Source organism: Budorcas taxicolor, chromosome 23 (assembly GCF_023091745.1).
Source record: "Budorcas taxicolor isolate Tak-1 chromosome 23, Takin1.1, whole genome shotgun sequence".
Taxonomy (NCBI): Eukaryota; Metazoa; Chordata; class Mammalia; order Artiodactyla; family Bovidae; genus Budorcas; species Budorcas taxicolor.
In genome coordinates this window covers 35,669,894-35,689,340 of record NC_068932.1, presented here as the reverse complement: position 1 = coordinate 35,689,340, position 19,447 = coordinate 35,669,894, and the positions used below count along the sequence as shown (strand labels likewise).

At 40.7% G+C, this 19,447-nt stretch overlaps 1 protein-coding gene across 1 annotated transcript in view; it reads right to left on the bottom strand.

The window, feature by feature from the left end:
• The window catches only part of ATRNL1 (attractin like 1), a 795,857-nt gene that overhangs the window by 148 nt on the left and 776,262 nt on the right, over nt 1-19,447 (bottom strand). The gene's annotated exons all lie outside the window — the stretch shown is intronic.

Genomic DNA, 19,447 nt, shown 5'->3' with positions numbered 1-19,447 from the left:
GTAAATGTTTGGTTAGACATTTTGGGGATGGCAACAGTGGTGGCCTTAGTACTGTTTTATATTCAGCTGTTTACTGGAAGTTGTCAAGTGGTCTACCCTTTACTGATATCTTGTTTTGCTTTTTTTTCAATTGAAACATAGTTGACTTACAACATTTTAATAATCACTGCTATACAGCAGAGTGATTCAGTTATATGCATAAATACATTCTTTTTTACATTAAAAAATATTTCTAAACTTGGACATATGAACTGTATACATGAAGAACAAGGACCTAACAAAATAAACTGACTCTGACTTTGGACAATCAAATTGCTGTGTGACAAAACACCACAATCAGTGTGGCTATGACTCCACACCTTTGTTTCTATGTCCAAACACAAGTGTGTTCTAAAAGTATAAGGAACTTTCAGTGTTACTACTGGTTGTATGTGTGTGTATATAACAAAAGTCAGCATATTATTGTTTTTTTTTAAAAATTAGAGTAGTTTTAGGTTTACAGAAATGTTGAACCAATATTGATACATGATTATTAACTAAAGTCTATAGTTTACATTAGGGATCACACTTTGGGCTGTACACAAAGTTCTATGGGTTTTGATAAATGCATACTGTCATATACTCACTGTGAAAGCATCATACAAAACAGTTTCATTGCCCTAAAAATTTCCTGGGCTTTACCAGATTATCCTTCCCCTTCCCCTGAGCTTCTGGTAACCACTGATCTTTTTTTCAAATATCTCTATAGCTTTGCATTTTCCAGAATGTCATATAGTTGGACTCATACAGTATGTAGCCTTTTCAGACTGTCTTGTTTCACTTAGCAATATTCCTTTAAGTTCCACCATATCTCTTTTTGGCTTGATGACCCATTTCCTTTATTGCTAAATAATATTCTATCGTATTGAGGTACTACAGTTTGTCCATAGGGTCACAAGACTTGGAGACAACTTGGCGGCTAAACAGAAGCAGCAGCAATAACATGTGATGTTGACATCTTTTCCTATACTTATTTGTCATATGCACACATTTCTTTAGTGAGGTATCCATTCAGACCTTTTGTCTATTTTTAACTTTCTTGTTTGTTTTCTTATTGTTGAATTTTAAGAGATTTTTTTTTACATTTTGGATACCAGTCCTTTTTCAGATACAGATTTAGCAAATATTGTCTCCCAGACTGTTGTCTGTCTTTTCATTCTCTTACATTGCTTTTAAGAGGTAAGACAGTACCCTAGGGATAGAGCTGTGAAATGCACATAGGAGAAAGACAACTTGTAGAAATTTAGTGAATAAATGTCTTAAATATAAGAAAAAGATCATTAGTATTATCAGTCAAATATCTACATGAAAGTGGATCTTTAGCTATCAAAAGTAACGAAGAATATTGCTTTGTCCACTAATTGACAGGAACATATGTTAATACGTACAGAAATAGTAAAGCCTGTCCTAAATTTATGCAAGCAGTGGCTGCATCCAATGCCCTGGTTTCAGTTCAGTTCAGTTCAGTTCAGTTCAGTCGCTCAGTCGTGTCTGACTCTTTGCGACCCCATGGACTGCAGCATGCCAGACTTCCCCGTCTATCACCAACTCCCAGAGCTTGCTCAAACTCATGTCCATCGAGTCAGCGATGCCATCGAACCATCTCATCCTCTGCCATCTCTTTCTTTTCCTGCCTTCAATCTTTCCCAGCATCAGGGTCTTTTCTAATGAGTCAGTTCTTCACACCAGGTGGCCAAAGTATTGAAGTTTCAGCTTCAACATTAGTCCTTCCAATGAATATTCAGGACTGATTTCCTTTAGGATAGATTGGTTGAATCTCCTTGCAGTCCAAGGGACTCTCAAGAGTCTTCTCCAACACCAAAGTTCAAAAGCATCAATTCTTCAGTGCTCAGCCTTCTTTATAGTCCAACTCTCACATCCACACAAGACTACTGGAAAAACCATAGCTTTGACTAGATGGACCTTGGTCGGCAAAGTAATGTCTCTGCTTTTTAACACGCTGTCTAGGTTGATTATAGCTTTTCTTCCAAGGAGCAAGCATCTTTTAATTTCATGGCTGCAGTCACCATCTGCAGTGATTTTGGAGCCCAAGAAAATAAAGTCCCTCACTGTTTCCATTGTTTCCCCATCTACTTGACATGAAGTGATGGGACCAGATGCCACAATCTTAGTTTTTTGTATGTTGAGTTTTAAGCCAACTTTTTTCACTCTCTTCTTTCACTTTCATCAAGAGGCCCTTTAGTTCCTCTTCACTTTCTGCCATAAAGCATGGTATCATCTGCACATCTGAGGTAACTGATATTTCTCCCAGCAGTCTTGATTCCAGCTTGTGCTTCATCCAGCCCGGCATTTCACATGATGTACTCTGCATATAAGTTAAATAAGCAGGGTGACAATATACAGCCTTGACATACTCCTTTCCCAATTTGGAACCAGTCTGTTGTTCCATGTCCAGTTCTAACTGTTGCTTCTTGACCTGCATACAGATTTCTCAGGAGGCAGGTAAGGTTGTCTAGTATTCTCATGTCTTGAAGATCATTTTCCACAGCTGGCTGTGATCTACACAATCAAAGGCTGTGGCATAATCAATAAAACAGAAGTAGATGTTTTTCTGGAACTCTCTTGCTTTTTTGATGATCCGGCAGATGTTGGTAATTTGATCTCTGGTTCCTCTACCTTTTCTAAATCCAGCTTGAACATCTGGAAGTTCACAGTTCACGTACTGTTGAAGCCTGGCTTGGAGAATTTTGTGCATTACTTTGCTAGCATGTGAGATGATTGGAACTGTGCAGTAAAAAAAACTGACCTTTTTCATTTTTGTGGCCACTGCTGAGTTTCCCAAATTTGCTGGCATACTGAGTGCAGCACTTTTACAGCATTATCTTTTAGGATTTGAAGTGGCTCGACTGGAATCCCATCACCTTGACTAGCTTTGTTTAAAGTGACACTTCCTAAGGCCCACTTGACTTCACATTCCAGGATGTCTGGCTCTAGGTGAGTGATCACACCATCCTGCTTATCTGGTTCATGAAGATCTTTCTTGTACAGTTCTTCTGTGTATTCTTGCCACCTCTTCTTAATACCTTCTACTTCTTTTAGGTCCATACCATTTCTGTCCTTTATTGTGCCTATCTTTACATGAAATGTTCCCTTGGTATTTCTAACTTTTTAAGAGATCTCTAGCCTTTCCCATTCTATTGTTTTCTCTATTTCCTTTCTTATCTCTGCTTGCTATTCTTTGGAACTTGGATTCAAATGGAACTTGCATTTTCTTCTTTGCCTTTCACTTCTCTTCTTTTCATAGCTATTTGTAAGGCCTTCTCAGACAACCATTTTGCCCTTCTGCATTTCTTTTTCTTGTGGATACCTTGATCACTACCTCCTGTACAATGTCATGAACATCCATCCATAGTTCTTCAGGCACTCTATCAGATCTAATCCCTTGAATATATTTGTTACTTCCACTGAATCATTGTAAAGGATTTGATTTAGGTCATTCCTGAATGGTCTAGTGGTTTTCCCTACTTTCTTCAATTTAAGTCTGAATTTTGCAGTAAGGAGTTCATGATCTGAGCCACAGTCAGCTCCCGGTCTTGTTTTTGTTGACTGTATAGAGCTTCTCCATCTTTGGCTGCCAGGAATATAATCAATCTGATTTCGGTGTTGACCATCTGGTGATGTCCATGTGTAGAGTCTTCTCTTGTGTTGTTGGAAGAGGGTGTTTGCTATGACCAGAGCATTCTCTTGGCAAAACTCTATTAGCTTTTGCCCTGCTTCATTTTGTACTCTAAGGCCAAATTTGCCTCCAGGTATCTCTTGACTTCCTATTTTTGCATTTCAGTCCCCTATAATGAAAAGGACATGTTTTTTGGGTGTTTATTCTACAAGGTCTTGTAGGTTTTCATAGAACTGTTCAACTTCACCTTCTTCAGCATTACTGGTCGGGGCATAGACTTGGATTACTGTGTTATATAGAATGGTTTGCCTTGGAAATGAACAGAGATGATTCTGTCATTTTTGAGATTGCATCCAAGTAGTACATTTCAGACTCTTTTGTTGACTATAATGGCTATTCCATTTCTTCTAAGGGATTCTTGCCCACAGTAGTAGATGTAATGGTCATCTGAGTTAAATTAGCCCATTCCAATCCATTTTAGTTTATTGATTCTTAAAATGTCAATGCTCACTCTTGCCATCTCCTGTTTGACCACTTCTAATTTGCCTTGATTCATGGACCTAACATTCCAGGTTCCTATGCCATATTGCTCTTTGTAGCATCAGACTTTACTTCCATCATCAGTCACATCCACAACTGGGCACTGTTTTTGCTTTGGCTCTGTCTCTTCATTCTTTCTGGAGTTATTTCTCCATTCTTCTCCAGTAGCATATTGGGCACCTACTGACCTGGGGAGTTCATCTTTCAGTGTCGTATCTTTTTGCCTTTTCATACCGTTTATGGGGTTCTCAAGGCAAGAATATTGAAGTGGTTTGCCATTCCCTTCTCCAGTGGACCACTTTTTGTCAGAACTCTCCACCATGACCCATCTGTCTTGGGTCACCCTCATACCCTGGTTTATCACAGCTATATAAGAACCATTTTAGCTTCTGTCGACTTCCATAGAATTTTTGAATAAAATGAGATGTGCCTAATCCCCATACTAATACATGAGACAAGACTGCTTGCTTCAAGAAGGCACCAATTTCCCTTCCACAAGGTCTTGGAGACTTGATTCTGAATTGAGTTGAACCAGTCCCTGAGCTCTCACAGACATCTTCTCAATGTGCTGCTCTTAGAGGAAGACCTCACATTGGAATTTCATGCTATGCGAGGTGTTGTTGAATTATTTTATTCCTGTGGGTCAATGCATACTAGATAAGTCTCAAATATGATCTGGCAAGAACAGAACTCCAGAAATTTATGAACAGAAAAGAATGCCAGTGAGGGGAAATGGGCACTATAAGAAGGTCAACTAGTCTTCTGCACAGCAGTGTGCTGTAGAAATCAAGGGAAAGGGGGGTTCATGTCATCTGCATAAAGTAAACAAGGGGCCAGCAGGTGAGGCTTGCCACAGAGGCCTTTGGATCTGCTCAAGGATGATTCTGGTGATCCTGGAGTCATTTCCGTACTTAGCTGAGAATGGAAGCCAGACAATTCAGCAGGTAATGAGGTGAGAGGGAGTGTGACCAACAGATATTAGTTCTATGTTGATGACATTTGTCAATGGAAAGAAGTAAGTAAGCTGGTACACAGAGGAAGCAGTAGGGTCAGATGAGATCTAGGTGAATGCATGTGATGATCTGAGTTCATATAGTTTTAAAAGGAAAACAGAGTTTCAGGTACATTTGGAAACAGAAGAGAAGGTATTTATGGAGAAGGAGAAATGAATGGTGTTATGGAGGGAAGGGATTAAAAAATTAATCACTGGCTAGCCTGATAATTTCCATATTTCCCTTTTAAGAGTTGCTGCTAAATAAACTACTCTTTTAGGATATTAAACAACTATCCTGAGTTTCTTAGAGATAACGCAAGCTCACAGGTTCAAAGTTTAAGTAAAAACTGCTTTTGTGACCTACGAAGAGCCCATATGAACTTCCGAAGTGTAACAATGGACGTTTTAACCACTTACTCTGCTGTTAGAAATAAGTATTTTGTTATTTCTTTAAGGGAGGGAGTTGAAGCACATTATTTAAAAACAAAAACAAACAAAAAACAGACCATGGTTGTGCTAAGTGACAGTTCTGTTCAGACAGGCATTAAGTTTCCAAGGATCTCCTGGCACACTTCTGTCAAAATTTACAACCTTCTGTTATTTCATCCTTGGCACCATCTTATCCAGAGACAGCCAAATATGAAAAATAATACGTGTCTTTTTTAATGTGGACAGAGACCACTTACACTAATTCTGATGATCACAGCATCCAAATATGAAATCATGTTATTCATTAAACTATTGCATGACTTCGTCCGAAGAGCCCTGAGGAATAACACCTTCCCACTCACATGTGGCTGCAAACACTGTTTTCCATACAGAAGATACACGGCCTAGAGAGACCGCTCACATGCGGCTGCAAACATTGTTTTCCGTAAAGAAGACACATGGTCTAGAATGAAGTAAGCAGTTTAAGTGGCCCAAACAGGAAATGTTGTGCTAATCCTAAACTGTGACTGTATCTGTGTATTTTGGGGTATGTGAATGTGAAGTCTGGGTTTACTAACGATTTGCAAGCTTAGAAACATTCAGTTGAAACTAATCAGTCATAAACCATATTTCAGTCCTTAATTGAAAACTAAAATGACAAATCACGCTTGTTTCTAATTTAACAGCTTTTTATCCTTTCTTATGAAAACTGAACAACCAATTGCATTTTCAGATTCTACATTAACAGCAATTTGTATTCAAGAAACTGTGCTTTCCTCCAGGCAGTGATGTTTGAGTGACCACCATGTATACTCATAGAGGACACTCAGAGGGCCATCTGCCCAGGTCTTATCTTCTTAATGGGCCAAATGATGCTTTTATTCAAATTTAAGCTTGAGTCCTTTCACTGGACCACACAACTGGTGGCACACCATGAGTTCTTCTGCATTTAAATCCTGTAATCTAATTAGAAACAGCACAATCATCATAACTGCATGCATGTGTGTGTGCCTTGTGTTAAATTAAGTGTAAGTTTTTATTATTATGTTTGTATTTTTGCATATTTTCATATATGTGTGTATGTGTGCTAAGTTGCTTCAGTCGTGTCCGACTGTTTGCGACCCTTTGGACTGCAGCCTGCCAGGCTCCTCTGCCTGGAATTCTCCAGGGAAGAATACTGGAGTGGGTTGCCAGGCTTCTTCCAGGGGATCTTCCCAACTCAGGGACTGAACTCAGATCTCTTAGGGTTCCTGCAATGCAGACAGATTCATCACCACTCAGCCACTGGGAAGCCCACTCATATATGAAGAACTTTTAAACATTGCAACAATAATCCCGAAATTGATAGGTCTTCCTTCAACCTGTAAGAGGCCCTGGTCACAAAAGTAAACTGGAGAGACAAAAATCCTATCTTCTTAAATTGTCTTAAATTTAATGAGTGTGTGAAGGACTCATTAAAAAAGAGAGAGAAGGAAATTAAAGTAATTTCTGTCATTACCTTTCAGCATATTTATTGTAAGGAACCTACTTTTCTTAATTGAGAAAAGGAAGTCAAATCAGTAGCTCTTTAAAGAAAGAAAATATTGCCTCCCTTCTCCCAGAAAATGGAACAGTTATATGCTGGTAAGAGACTAAAGATACAGATAATGGCCAGATAATCTATGAAAACAGAACTCTGGCTCACAGGCTGTAGCAACCTGCACAGGAAACCAACCTCTTCTCTACAATCACCAGCCCAAGAACCCCACCTGCTATGTCAGGCTTATAGGAATCAGACTGCTATCTTTAGTAACAATTCAAGGTGTCAAACAATTACCCCTGTAACAATGAGCCCTGAAAAGTCAGGACTTGATTAATCACTGACAGCTTCCCTAATTTTTGTCCCTGTTTTCAACTTAGGACCTACTGCTGCTGCTGCGAAATCGCTTCAGGTGTGTCTGACTCTGTGTAACCCCATAGACGGAGAAAGGTAAATATATATCCCTAACCAACCATACGGGCTTCCCTGGTGGCTCATATGGTGAAGAATCTGGCTGCAATGCAGAAAACCCGAGTTCGATCCCTGGTCGTGAAGATCCCCTGGAGAAGGGAATGGCAACCCACTCCAGTATCCTTGCCTGGGGAATTCCATGGACAGAGGAACCTGGCAGGCATCCATGGGGTTGCAAAGAGTTGGACATGACTGAGTAACTAAACACACAACCAACCACATAGGATGCCCACTTCTGGTTAGCCCGCCTCTAGCCTTCCAGCTCTCTGGTGCCAACAGTCTCCAAGAAGCACATACTTGAAGGCCTCTCTTTTTTTCCATTATAGAATGTTTGCACACATTTGCCTGTGTCTTAAGTCTTCGCTGGGCTTCCCCAGTGGCTCAGTGGTAAAGAATCTGTCTGAATTGCAGGAGATGCAGATTCGATCCCTGGGTCAGGAAGATCCCCTGGAGAAGGAAATGGCAACCCACTCTAATATTCTTGCCTGTGAAATCCCATAGACAGAGGAAGCCTGACACGCTACAGTCTGGGGTCGCCAAAGAGTCAGACGTGATTTAACAACTAAACAACACGTCTCTGCCACAGTGCAAGCAAGCAATGATGGATGACTCCCTCGCTGCGTAGCAAGTTCTGAATGAGCTGTCTTTGCTTCTAATTTCGTTGGTCTTGGTTTATTGTCACACTGGCAACGAGGAAATAAAGGCAGCTTGAGATCTTTCCTGGATTGTTAAGAAAACGTACATCAAGAAAATCAAAGCACCTTAGAAATGAGGTCTCCGTATCAGTCTTTGAAGCAAATGCTTTCTCCTGGTTTAGATTTCGCTAGGAACTTTTTCCTAGTGAGAGGTTTTTCTGGTGATGATCCCACACTCGGGAGAGCCGCAGGAGAAAGTACTTCCTCCTGGCAGGAGGCTGCGCAGTGGCGCACGCCCCATGTTCCATTAAAAGCGGGTCACTCCCGAAGATCATTTTTCAAAAAGTCACACAAATCATCTGATGAAATCCACTTATTGTGTTCTCTAGGCCTAGCACAGTTTCTTGTTATCAAAGCAATACAATTAACTGGGGAACAATTCATTATTTTAGACTGGTGGTCTAAAGGAATTTCATTTACCATGTCAAGATGACGCACAGACGCTACAGGCTAGCAAAATTTACATCAAAATATGCCAGGAGATTCAATACATATGCTGGGATTTAAATATTTATTATAAGCTTTACCTTTTTGCACTTTTAGTTCTTATATACCAGATACTATGATATTTAGATTATTTAAAATATGAATTATCAACCTTATAAGGGAGAAGGTGCCATCTTCTATCTCCGATTCCATTTTCCATGGCCTCTTGGCATTTTGAACTGGCGCTTGCTAATGGGGAGCGTCAGCAAGGCTGCCCTGGTTTACCAGGGTGGAGCAAGCTGGGAGGAAAGCAGGCTTCTTTGGGGCCATGCACATTTCTTTTAGAACACTGGCACTGTTTAGTAGTCACTGGTTCGCATGGCAAGAGCTACCAGAGATATTTAGAACATGAAGAAGATGCACCCAAATCAGGCCTTTACTCAGCACCTCGGATTAACAAACTATGTTTTCCTCTTAAATTTAAGAACTTCATTTATCAGTAAACGTGTACAGACACGCCCAAAAGAGAAAGCAATGGAAATGAGTACCAGCTAAATAATTTAAATGGTAAATATATCCTTCTAAGACCACAAAGTTTGAGATAAAAACCACCAAGGAGAAACATTAGGAATTTAGCTATCTTGAGTAAAATGTTAGCTTTTTCTAATGGAAGTGAAATGGTATTAGTAGGTGCCAGCAGTAACAATCTAATCATAAAATTACTGATGTGTGTTTGTTTGTTTGTTTTACAATTATGCAGAACAATTAATAAGTACAGTAATAAAATACTGCACATCAAATGAAATTGCCTTGGAAAGAACACTCTGGCTTTATGTACAAACATCACACTTCCATTTTACATTTGAACAGAGCCTCAGAAAAGTCATTCATTTCGAAATGCTCTCCTCCCAAGTCTGTGTAAGAGCAGGCACCACTATATATTTTAATTTTCCAAGAAAACAGCTTCATTAGGCGTGAAAGGTTAATTGCAGGTTTAAGTGGAGCTCAGGGAATGGTTCTGGGTCTGTAGTGAATTGCACAGCCTGCTTCAGGAAGACTTGAATGAGTGCTGTAAACTGTTTGCCCCGCTGGAATGTTTTACTACCTCATTTACTATCTGTCTTCTTTTACGGCTTGTATTTGTAGTTCTTCTAAACCTTTAATGGCTACAGTTTTATTTCACTGTAATCAGATTTAAATGGAAATACCATGCTGGGATGTTTAAATGCTTTCCCTCTGATTGTATACAGCTACATACTACTGATCGGAGTCTTGGCTATCCTTCACACGATTAAGAAAGTGACTTTGGGAAACTTTGGTGTGACATAGACTTGTGCTATTGTGCAGACTGAATTTAATATTCAGTGTGGCCACCCTTGCCAACAGGCAACTAGGGCTGGATGCATAATTAGAAAATATGCATTTCCATTTTAATTTGTCTGTTGGAAGGCCAGCACCGCTGAAGTCATTATTAGGCAAAACTCCAAAGGTTACATTGTTGAACAAAAATTGAAATACTTCAAGTGCTGAAGATACTGGAATGACAAATGGACTAGTCATATTTGTCTGAGAGTTAAAGAGAGATTTCCCTTCACCTATTAAAAACCAGTGATAACTACAGATGCCAGTGTTTAAATACAAATGATTATTGTGTTCTGGTTTATAAAATTTTGTTTGGCCTTTAACACATCGTAATATTTTAAATTTTCATTTAAATACATACTATAAAATTCTACAAAATGTAATCTTGCTTGAGCACCACAGTGCTGAGCACTTCCTGAATTTTGTATGAACTGTTTCCTCATTGGAATGAGCTGAACAGATCATGGAGAGTACTGTTTCAAGTCATTGTTTAAGGCAAATCCTCATGGTTCTTCACAAGCAAAGTTTCTCTTAGATCCTTTCAGTTCTGATTTTAATTATATACTAGGAAATTTTATTGACTCATTTGAAATACTTTGTGACTCTTTTTTTAGAGTCACGAACACTGTAAGAACCAGCTTTGCAGCTGCCTCTTCAAGCTTTTAAGTAAATTTCTAATTGAGAATTCCGTTTCTAAGCCAACAGGGAAAATATATCCTAGTATTTTCTTAATTCAATTAAAAAATCTGTTATATGATAATCCCTTATTTTAAGCCCTAATTATCTTTAATTTAAGAGCATACTGCTTATTGAAGAAACTGAACCAGAGCAGTTTTATAAACATTGCAATATTTTATTTTCCATTATGTAGAGACACTGTATTTTAGCATTTCTAGTAGTATCATGTCATTGTTTGCTTTAGAGTAAATGAAATTATATGTGAAAGTATTTTATAAACTATAGAGCATTATACAAAGTGAGCTGCTACTGCTAAGTCGCTTCAGTCGTGTCCGACTCTGTGTGGCCCCATAGATGGAAGCCCCTCCGCTCCCCCCATCCCTGGGATTCTCCAGGCAAGAACACTGGAGTGGGTTGCCATTTCCTTCTCCAATGCATGAAAGTGAAAAGTGAAAGTGAAGTCGCTCAGTCGTGTCTGACTCTTCGCAACTCCATGGACTGCAGCCCACTAGGCTCCTCCACCCATGGGATTTTCCAGGCAAGAGTACTGGAGTGGGGTGCCATTGCCTTTTCCAACAAAGTGAGCTAATCACTGCAATAATAGAATAATAAAGTTTTTTTTTTGTGTGTGTGTATGTGAGTGTGTGCTCACTCATATCCCACTGACCCTGTGGACTGCAGGCCGGGCAGGCTCCTCTGTCCATGGAATTTTCTAGGCAAGAATACTAGAGTAAGTTGCTAATTCCTACTCCAGGGGATCCTCCCGACCCAGGACTGAACCTGTGTCTCCTGCACTGGTAAGTGGCTTCTTTAGCCCTGAGCCATCTGGGAAGCTCAGAATATTAAGATACTACCACCAATAATAAGAAATCACAATCAAATCATAAATGTTCAGAAAACTCCAAATTCCTAAGGATCAAAAAGTTGTTTCAACAGCAGATCACTTCATTCAACTATTATTTCTTGAGTACCTACTATATGGCAGGTACTGCTTTGGTCCATCAGGGTTAAGCTAATAAGACAGACAAGACATAAAAGATTCTGTAGCTCCTGATGTTTACATTATAGTGAATCAAGGTCATGTGTTCTTTTGACTAAGTTACTGTAAGGATTGAATGTGAAGGGCTTAGAGAAGTCCCTGGCATATAAAAGCTCAAACATGTCCATCACTATTATCATCATCAACAGTGGGAAGTCTGACGTCAAATAGGAAATCAACAAAACATTGGGTGTTCAAGATTTTGTCTCTATCCTTTAGGCTCATTCATTCAATAATTCACTCAAAAACCAGTATAGCTATCATGTGGAATGAAAAAGGAAGGGGAAAAATTTGATAGAAAGACAGAATTAAAGACTCACAGACAGTATCACTTGGGAGCAATACTGTCTGTGAGGTGATACTTTATTCAGAACTGAAGTCAATTATTTTGATACTGTGGATACTAAACATGAGAACTTGCTCATGAACATATGAATGACCTGGGTGTGTTGCCTGCTCATTAAGGAATGTAAAAATAACTGAAAGTGATAATGGCAAAATAGATGAATGACAATAATAAAGAAAACATTATATTAATACTGCTTGTACTATTAAAGACACCACTAATAATTAACTTGCATCCATTTTTTAGAATTAAAAACGCTTTTACATTAATTATCTAGGTTGTTCCTTAAGACTGTTCTGTTGAAGTAGGCCAGGAAGCTATTTTTATCCTTGCTTCACAGATGGCCAGAACAAGCCACAGACTGATTGAATGACTAGTTCAGGCTCACACAGTTGGTGGTCATGGCGGGACCCGAACCCAGGATTCTAGATCCTTTGACTCCCACTTTGCTCGATTTATTGCCAGTAGCAGGAAACTTCTGTGTTAGTACAAATGGCTAACACATGATTTTGAACCAAAAGAAAAAGAAAAGAAGAAACGGGTAGGGATTTAAAATCAGTTATGGTCAAAGGCATTCATTATTGCTAATAGTTATAAAGCATCATCAACTCAACGGACGTGATGAATTGAAGTGAACTCTGGAAGACAGTGAAGGACACGGAAGCCTGGAGTGCTGCATTCCACTGGGTCACAAAGAATCGGACATGACTTAGCGACTGAACAGCAACACAGTTATAAAAACAACAATAATAATATAAACAACAACTATTCTGTAAATACTGATATTATATGCCAGGCATTGCCCTCCACACTTTATATGTATTATTTTATCCATTTATGCAGATAGGAGTGGATGACAATACAGGTTAAACCCATCAACATGCATTGAGGGCATATTACAGGCAGTGTGATTGAGGTCAGTTGTTGTCAAAGTGTGAACAAGTGAAAGTGAAAGTCGCTCAGTCATGTCCGATTCTTTGTGACCACATGGACTGTAGCCTGCCAGGCTCCTCTGTCCATGGAATTCTCTAAGTCAGAGCACTGGAGTGGGTAGCCATTCCCTTCTCCAGGGATCTTCCCGACCCAGGAATTGAACCAGGGTCTCCTGCATTGCAGGCGGATTCTTTACCAGCTGAGCTAAAGAGTCACTATCAAATAGCATCAAGCGAGGACAACAATATTGTACAAAAGCTCCTAGATTTGCTAACAGTGGCGCAGAGACAAATTCTATAAAGTAGGCATGAGGCAAGAGAGGAATAAAGATACAGGTGAGATCTGAGCGGTGGGTATGGGGGTCAAAGATTCCCAGGGAAGATGATTTCTGAGCTGAAGTTGAAAGATAAGAAGGAAGTAGTCAGATGAAGACTATTGGCATGAGGAATGTGGTATGTTCTGGGTAGAGGGAACTAAAACACGCACTTCAGGGAGAGGAAGGATGTTTGGGGAACCTTGGGACATTTGCTATGGGTGGAACATAGGTGTGAATGCAGAATGATGAGAGAGAAGAAAGGTAGTTAAGCAGAAGTGGGTCCACAAACTGGCCTTAGGTGCCAAAGTAGGAAATAGACTTTTAACCTATAAACCAGAAAGAGCCATGGAATGGATTTTAGGACAGGAGAGGCATAATCAGACTTTTCAAAGAGTCACCTTTGAAAAGCATTTCAAAGAGATACCTCTACTGGTACCACTGACAGACTGGAGTGGTGGGTGAGTCTACAATTATTAAAGCCAGATAAGATAGAGACAGTAAGGAGAGAGAAAACTGGGGAAGAATGGAGACAAGTACATGCATGGCTGAGTCGCTCTGCTGTGCACCTGAAACCATCACAACACTGCTAATTGGCTATACTCCAATATAAAATTAATAGTTAAAAAATGAAAAAAAAGTAAGGGAGAAAAGCGATGAACTGGACAGATATTTAAGAGAGATTAATATGGGAGATTAACAACAGGGAGGAGCCTTGTATGACTTCCAGCTTTCCAGCTTGGGTGGCTGAATGCATACAGATGCTATTTGCTACTATATGAAAGAGGACCAGGAAATATCAGGGTGTGCGGAAGGGGGTGGATCACTTACTCAGTTCTAGACATCCTGAGTTTGATGACCTGTGGAACATTGAGTGGAGATGTCTAGTTGGAGATGCAGGTGTGAAGCCTGGGCATAAGTCTAGCCCCGTGAGGCTATTTGCATGTATTGAATATGAAGACTTTGTAAACGTATGGATGAGTAATGCTAGCTGTTACAATAGCTAAATCCTGCAATCTCAATGGCTTAACAAATAGAGATTTATTTCTCACTATATAAAGACTGAGGTGGGAGTCCTGATTGGTGTCAGGATGTGTGAGGGGATGAGGAAAGCACCTATTCTATGTAGTTCTTCAGGGACCCAGCCTGATGATGCATCACTCTGGGGTTTCCAGAGTGCCTTGAGCACTGAGATACTGGGGTATGCTTTTTTTTGAAGATCTATTTATTTACTTTTGGCTTCACTGGGGCTTCGTTTCTGCATGTGGGCTTTCCCTAGTTGCAGTGTACAGACTTCTCTCTGCAGTGGCTTCTCTTGTTGCTAAGCAGGGGCTGTAGGTGCATGGGCTCACCAGTTGTGGCTTAGCTTCCTCACAACATGTGGGATCTTCCTGGACTAGGGATTGAACCTGTATCCTCTGCATTGCAAGATGGATTCTTAACCACTGGATTGCCAGGGAAGGCCCCTAACATTCTGGCCAATTTGAAAAACAGTTTTGTTTAAGACATTACATTTTTCACTTACAATACAGTGCTGGTAAATGCAATGTTACGTCCTATCCCTGTGCGCACATTCCATGTTCAATTATCAAGAATGCCCAGTTATTTACTACAGCAGTTCAACTCTAAAACTGCCATGAAATGGGGCCTTCAATATTCTGTGAGGTGGTGGGTGGGAGAAGTGAGGGTGAAGAAGGTTCAACCCCTTCTAAACCACCTTGCACCAGAAAAGCGCAAGACTCTGTTTCAATGCCATCCGCTTCCCAGAAACAATTCTCCTTGTTTGAGAGAAGGAGAAATCTTGGCTGAAGGGCCAGCAGCCTCTGCCACTGCAGTGGATAAAGCCTGGTAGAAACAGAGTCAGAGGGAGAGAAGGACCAAGCAGAAGGCTGGTAATGGAGAAGGGGAGCCCATGAGAAGATCTGAACACCCAAAAACGTAGGAGAAAGACAGGACTGAAACAGTCCACAGACTCTTTAAGACTAGGCAGTGGCTAGTTACAACCTGTGGCTCCTGTTTCTGTTTGCAATAAATAGCCCCCAGATTCCATGACAACTGTAAGACAGCTGAGTTCGTGGCTTCCAAGTTTTTCTTGATTTGGAATTCAGAATGTCCCCAGAGATTTCTCTTGGAAGGAAGTTGGAGAAGGTGGCTGCTAAGGTCACTTCTGGCTCCGTGAATTTATGACTGCAGCTGCCTTTCTCCAGCAGGCCAGCAGTGGGGACCCAGCCTCTCTGCTGACCTCCTCTCTCACATGTGTTCTCACGTGACTGCCACAGGCACCACTGTGAAGTTAGGGGACTAGCTGGATTCAAGATATTCCTTGCTAGAAATCTGAACATATTTTTGGTAGTTAAGGACTTGGGAAGGAATGGATATACTTCTACCTGAGTGAGAACCACACTGGTAATATCAGGTATGTGTTGTTACTTATTCTTTGTAAGGTGTGGCTTCTACTAATATGATGTCATTGAAGAAACTGGCTCCAAGTCTCACATCAGAGAAGTAAAGAGTCTGTGCAGTGTCAAAGACCAGGCTGGGACTTGATGTTACACCTAGCAATCTATGAACAAGCTAATAGACTTTTTTTTTTTTTCAGTTTAATTTTCTAATTTTCTAATTCCTCACATTATATTACAATTCTGTCTTTATAACTCTGCCTACCACTCACGACTGGGAGCACCTTGAAAGCAGGGATTACATTTTCATTACCTTTATATCCCAATGCTTAATTTAAGATGAGTGGTTGATAAATATTACTTGCATGAGAACTAAATGGTGTATCACAACGCTCAGTTGCGTCTGACTCTCTGACACCATGGACTGTAGTCCGCCAGGCTCCTCTGTCCAAGGAATTCTCCAGGCAAGAATACTGGAGTGGGTAGCCATTCCCTTCTCCAGGGGATTTCCCTGAGCCAGGGATTGAACCTAGGTCTCCTGCATTGGCAGGCAGATTCTTTACCATCTGAGTCACCAGGGAAGTCCACTATTTTACCTTAAAGGTATTTGAAAATACAGGTTGGCCTCCTTCTTATGTTTCTCTGAAAGCAAAAGTCACTCAGTTGTGTCCAACTCTTTGTGACCCCATGGATTATACAGTCCATGGAATTCTCCAGGCCAGAGTGCAGAAGCCTACTGGAATGGGTAGCCTTTCCCTTCTCCAGGGAATCTTCCCAACCCAGGGATTGAACCCAGGTCTCGTGCATTGCAAGCAGATTCTTAACCAGCTGAGCCACCAGGAAAGTCAAGAATACTGGAGTGGGTAGCCTACCCCTTCTCTAGCGGATCTTCTCGACCCAGGAATTGAACCAGGGTCTCTTGCATTGCAGGCGAATTCTTTACCAGCTAAGCTACCAGGGAAGCCCTATGTCTATGTATTTAGTTGCAGAGAAGTTATTGAGAGGAAGGTGGGAATCAGGCATGGCAGGGGAGGGACACCCCAGCACCAGCATGGCTACCATTAACCTATTGTCCAAGAAGGTGACCCAGGGGAAAGTTTCCTGCATGAAGCTGTTGTGCCGCAAAGTGTCCACACCCCTTCCTGAAGACTGGGTGTGCTCATGCCACGAGAGTGAGAGCTACATTCGTGAGCATCGGGCTCGCGGTATGCTGGTCAACATTGTCCCTAAATGGGTTTTAGTATGTGTGGCTGTGTGTACAATACTGAAAACCTGAAACGCCTGCAACATTTGCTTGGCATCAAGGCAATAGCCATTTAATTCTCCCTGAATGTCTTTGCAGAGACTTTTAATATTTTAAGTCAACTTTGGCAATACAACCATAAGCTTCCTTTGGTTCCTGGATGGACCACTTCCCCAAAGGAAAAAAATCAGTTCACCTTTCATGTACTGAGATCTTCCTGGAAATTGTGCAAACATAGAGCCAACACAAAAATACAAATGAATCTTTTTAAAGAAACTAGATTACAATTTTAAATCAAGGTTAAACAGTGCTGACTGGTGATGTGAATCACTGCTGCCCATAACGCTTATAAGAGTGTGTGGGAGATGGTTACAAGTAGGGGCTTCCCTGGTAGCTCAGATGGTAAAGCGTCTGCCTGCAACGTGGGGACCTGGGTTCGATCCCTGGCTCGGGAAGATCCCCTGGAGAAGGAAATGGCAATCCACTCCAGTATTCTTGCCTGGAAAATTCCATGGATGGAGGAGCCTGGTGGGCTACAGTCCATGGGATCGCAGAGTCGGACACGACTGAGCAACTTCCGTGACACTTATGTTCTCTACCCAGATATTCACTGTTGTTCAGTTGTTAAGTCATATCCGACTCTTTGCAACCTCATGGAGTGCAGCCTGCCAGGCTTTCCTGTCTTTCATTATCTCCCGGAGTTTGCTCAAGCTCATGTCCATTGAGTCAGTGATGCCACCCAACCATCTCATCCTCTGTCACCCCTTTCTCCCCCTGCCCTCAGTCTTTCCAGTATCAGGGTCTTTTCCAATTAGTCGGCTCTTTGCAACAGGTGGCCAAAGTACTCGAACTTCAGCTTTAGCATCTGTCCTTTCAATGAATATTCAGGGTTGATTTTCTTTAGGGCTGACCAGTTTGATCTCCTTGCTGTCTAAGGGACTCTCAAGAGTTTTCTCCAGCACCACAATTTGAAAGCATCCGTTTTTTTCAGTGCTAAGCCTTCTTTATGGTCTAACTCTCACATCTGCACATGACTACTGGAAAAACCATGGCTTTGACTACATAGATAAACCCCTGTTGAATATTAAAGGACAAGTTACCAACCAAAACTAAAAAAATTTAGTATTGTCCAAGGTGATGTTTCTGCTCCTCTAAGTTCCTAACAGTCAATATTTTAAAAGAAATTTCAACATTAAAGGAAGTTGAAAACACGGAACTATATCTGCATAGTCAAAATACTATTTTAACAAACTTCAATGACAAATTTATGCCTTCTATATAAAACTCAGATCCTGGCAAAAATGGGAGGGGAAAAAACATAAAATTATGCAAATCCTCATTTCTAGCCATTTAGATAAAATGGATGAGAAAAATGCTATAAAGAATCATGATTTTTCCATTAATATTATTACAAATTGCTTAGACCTTACCGAAAGTTATTAAGGATACCTTAATGGCCAAAGGCATTTTAAGAAAAACAGCTGTGTCTGTAGCCAAATTGATCCTTGATAAATCTCTTTCACTGAAGGAAAGGCAATATAGTTGGACAGTGTATTTCTCAAAACAGACTTTGAACCATTTCTCTGGATATTTGCTAAGTGATCCAGGACCCCAGATAGTACACTTTCTCTCCAGTAATTCAAAACAGGGACTTGGGGGAAGTAGTTTGTTAAAATGACCTCCTTTAATCTCACAGAGGATAGTATAAAAGAAACCTTCACTCTCTGATGCAGTTTTGAGAATCTGACTGAGCACGTCTCATAAATGCTGACCCTGCTGAGTGAAAAAGGTATCAGTTTGCCCTACTTTGCCTTTGGGAGCAATGAAAGTGGCCTCTGAGCCACTGTAAATTGAGAAGTGTCACAAAGAGTCAGCGCTAGTGGAAACCTTTCGAACTCTACAGGCAGGTAAATCATAGAGGGAGCAGCCTTCAGAGTCATCTGGAACTTTCTGATGTTATATCCAGGGGGATAAACATGGCCTTGCATTCACTCTAAGCTATCTCCAGACACAAAGAGAATTCTCACACACTGTTCCACAAACCCTGACTACGGTTTCCTAAGTGATCTGCCAAGTGTATTTGTAGAAGGGACGTCTTGCTAACCATAGGTTCCCCAGAGGTGGCGGGAAATGGGTCAAGAGATGGGTGGAGATAGAAATTCTTAATAGCACGTCATTACAGAAGGTCCACTGGAGAATCAGAAGGTCACTTGGGAGAAATGGAAGACTCGGCCCTCTTTATCAGGCATATTCACTTTGGATATTATCTACCTACTTTCAGTAAGGGCCTCAGCTAGCAAGAAGATGAAAAAACTTGCTTTCAGGTCAATAAAGGCAGTCTCTTATGATCAATGGTTGATTAGAGCAGGATCTTCTAAGCAGGA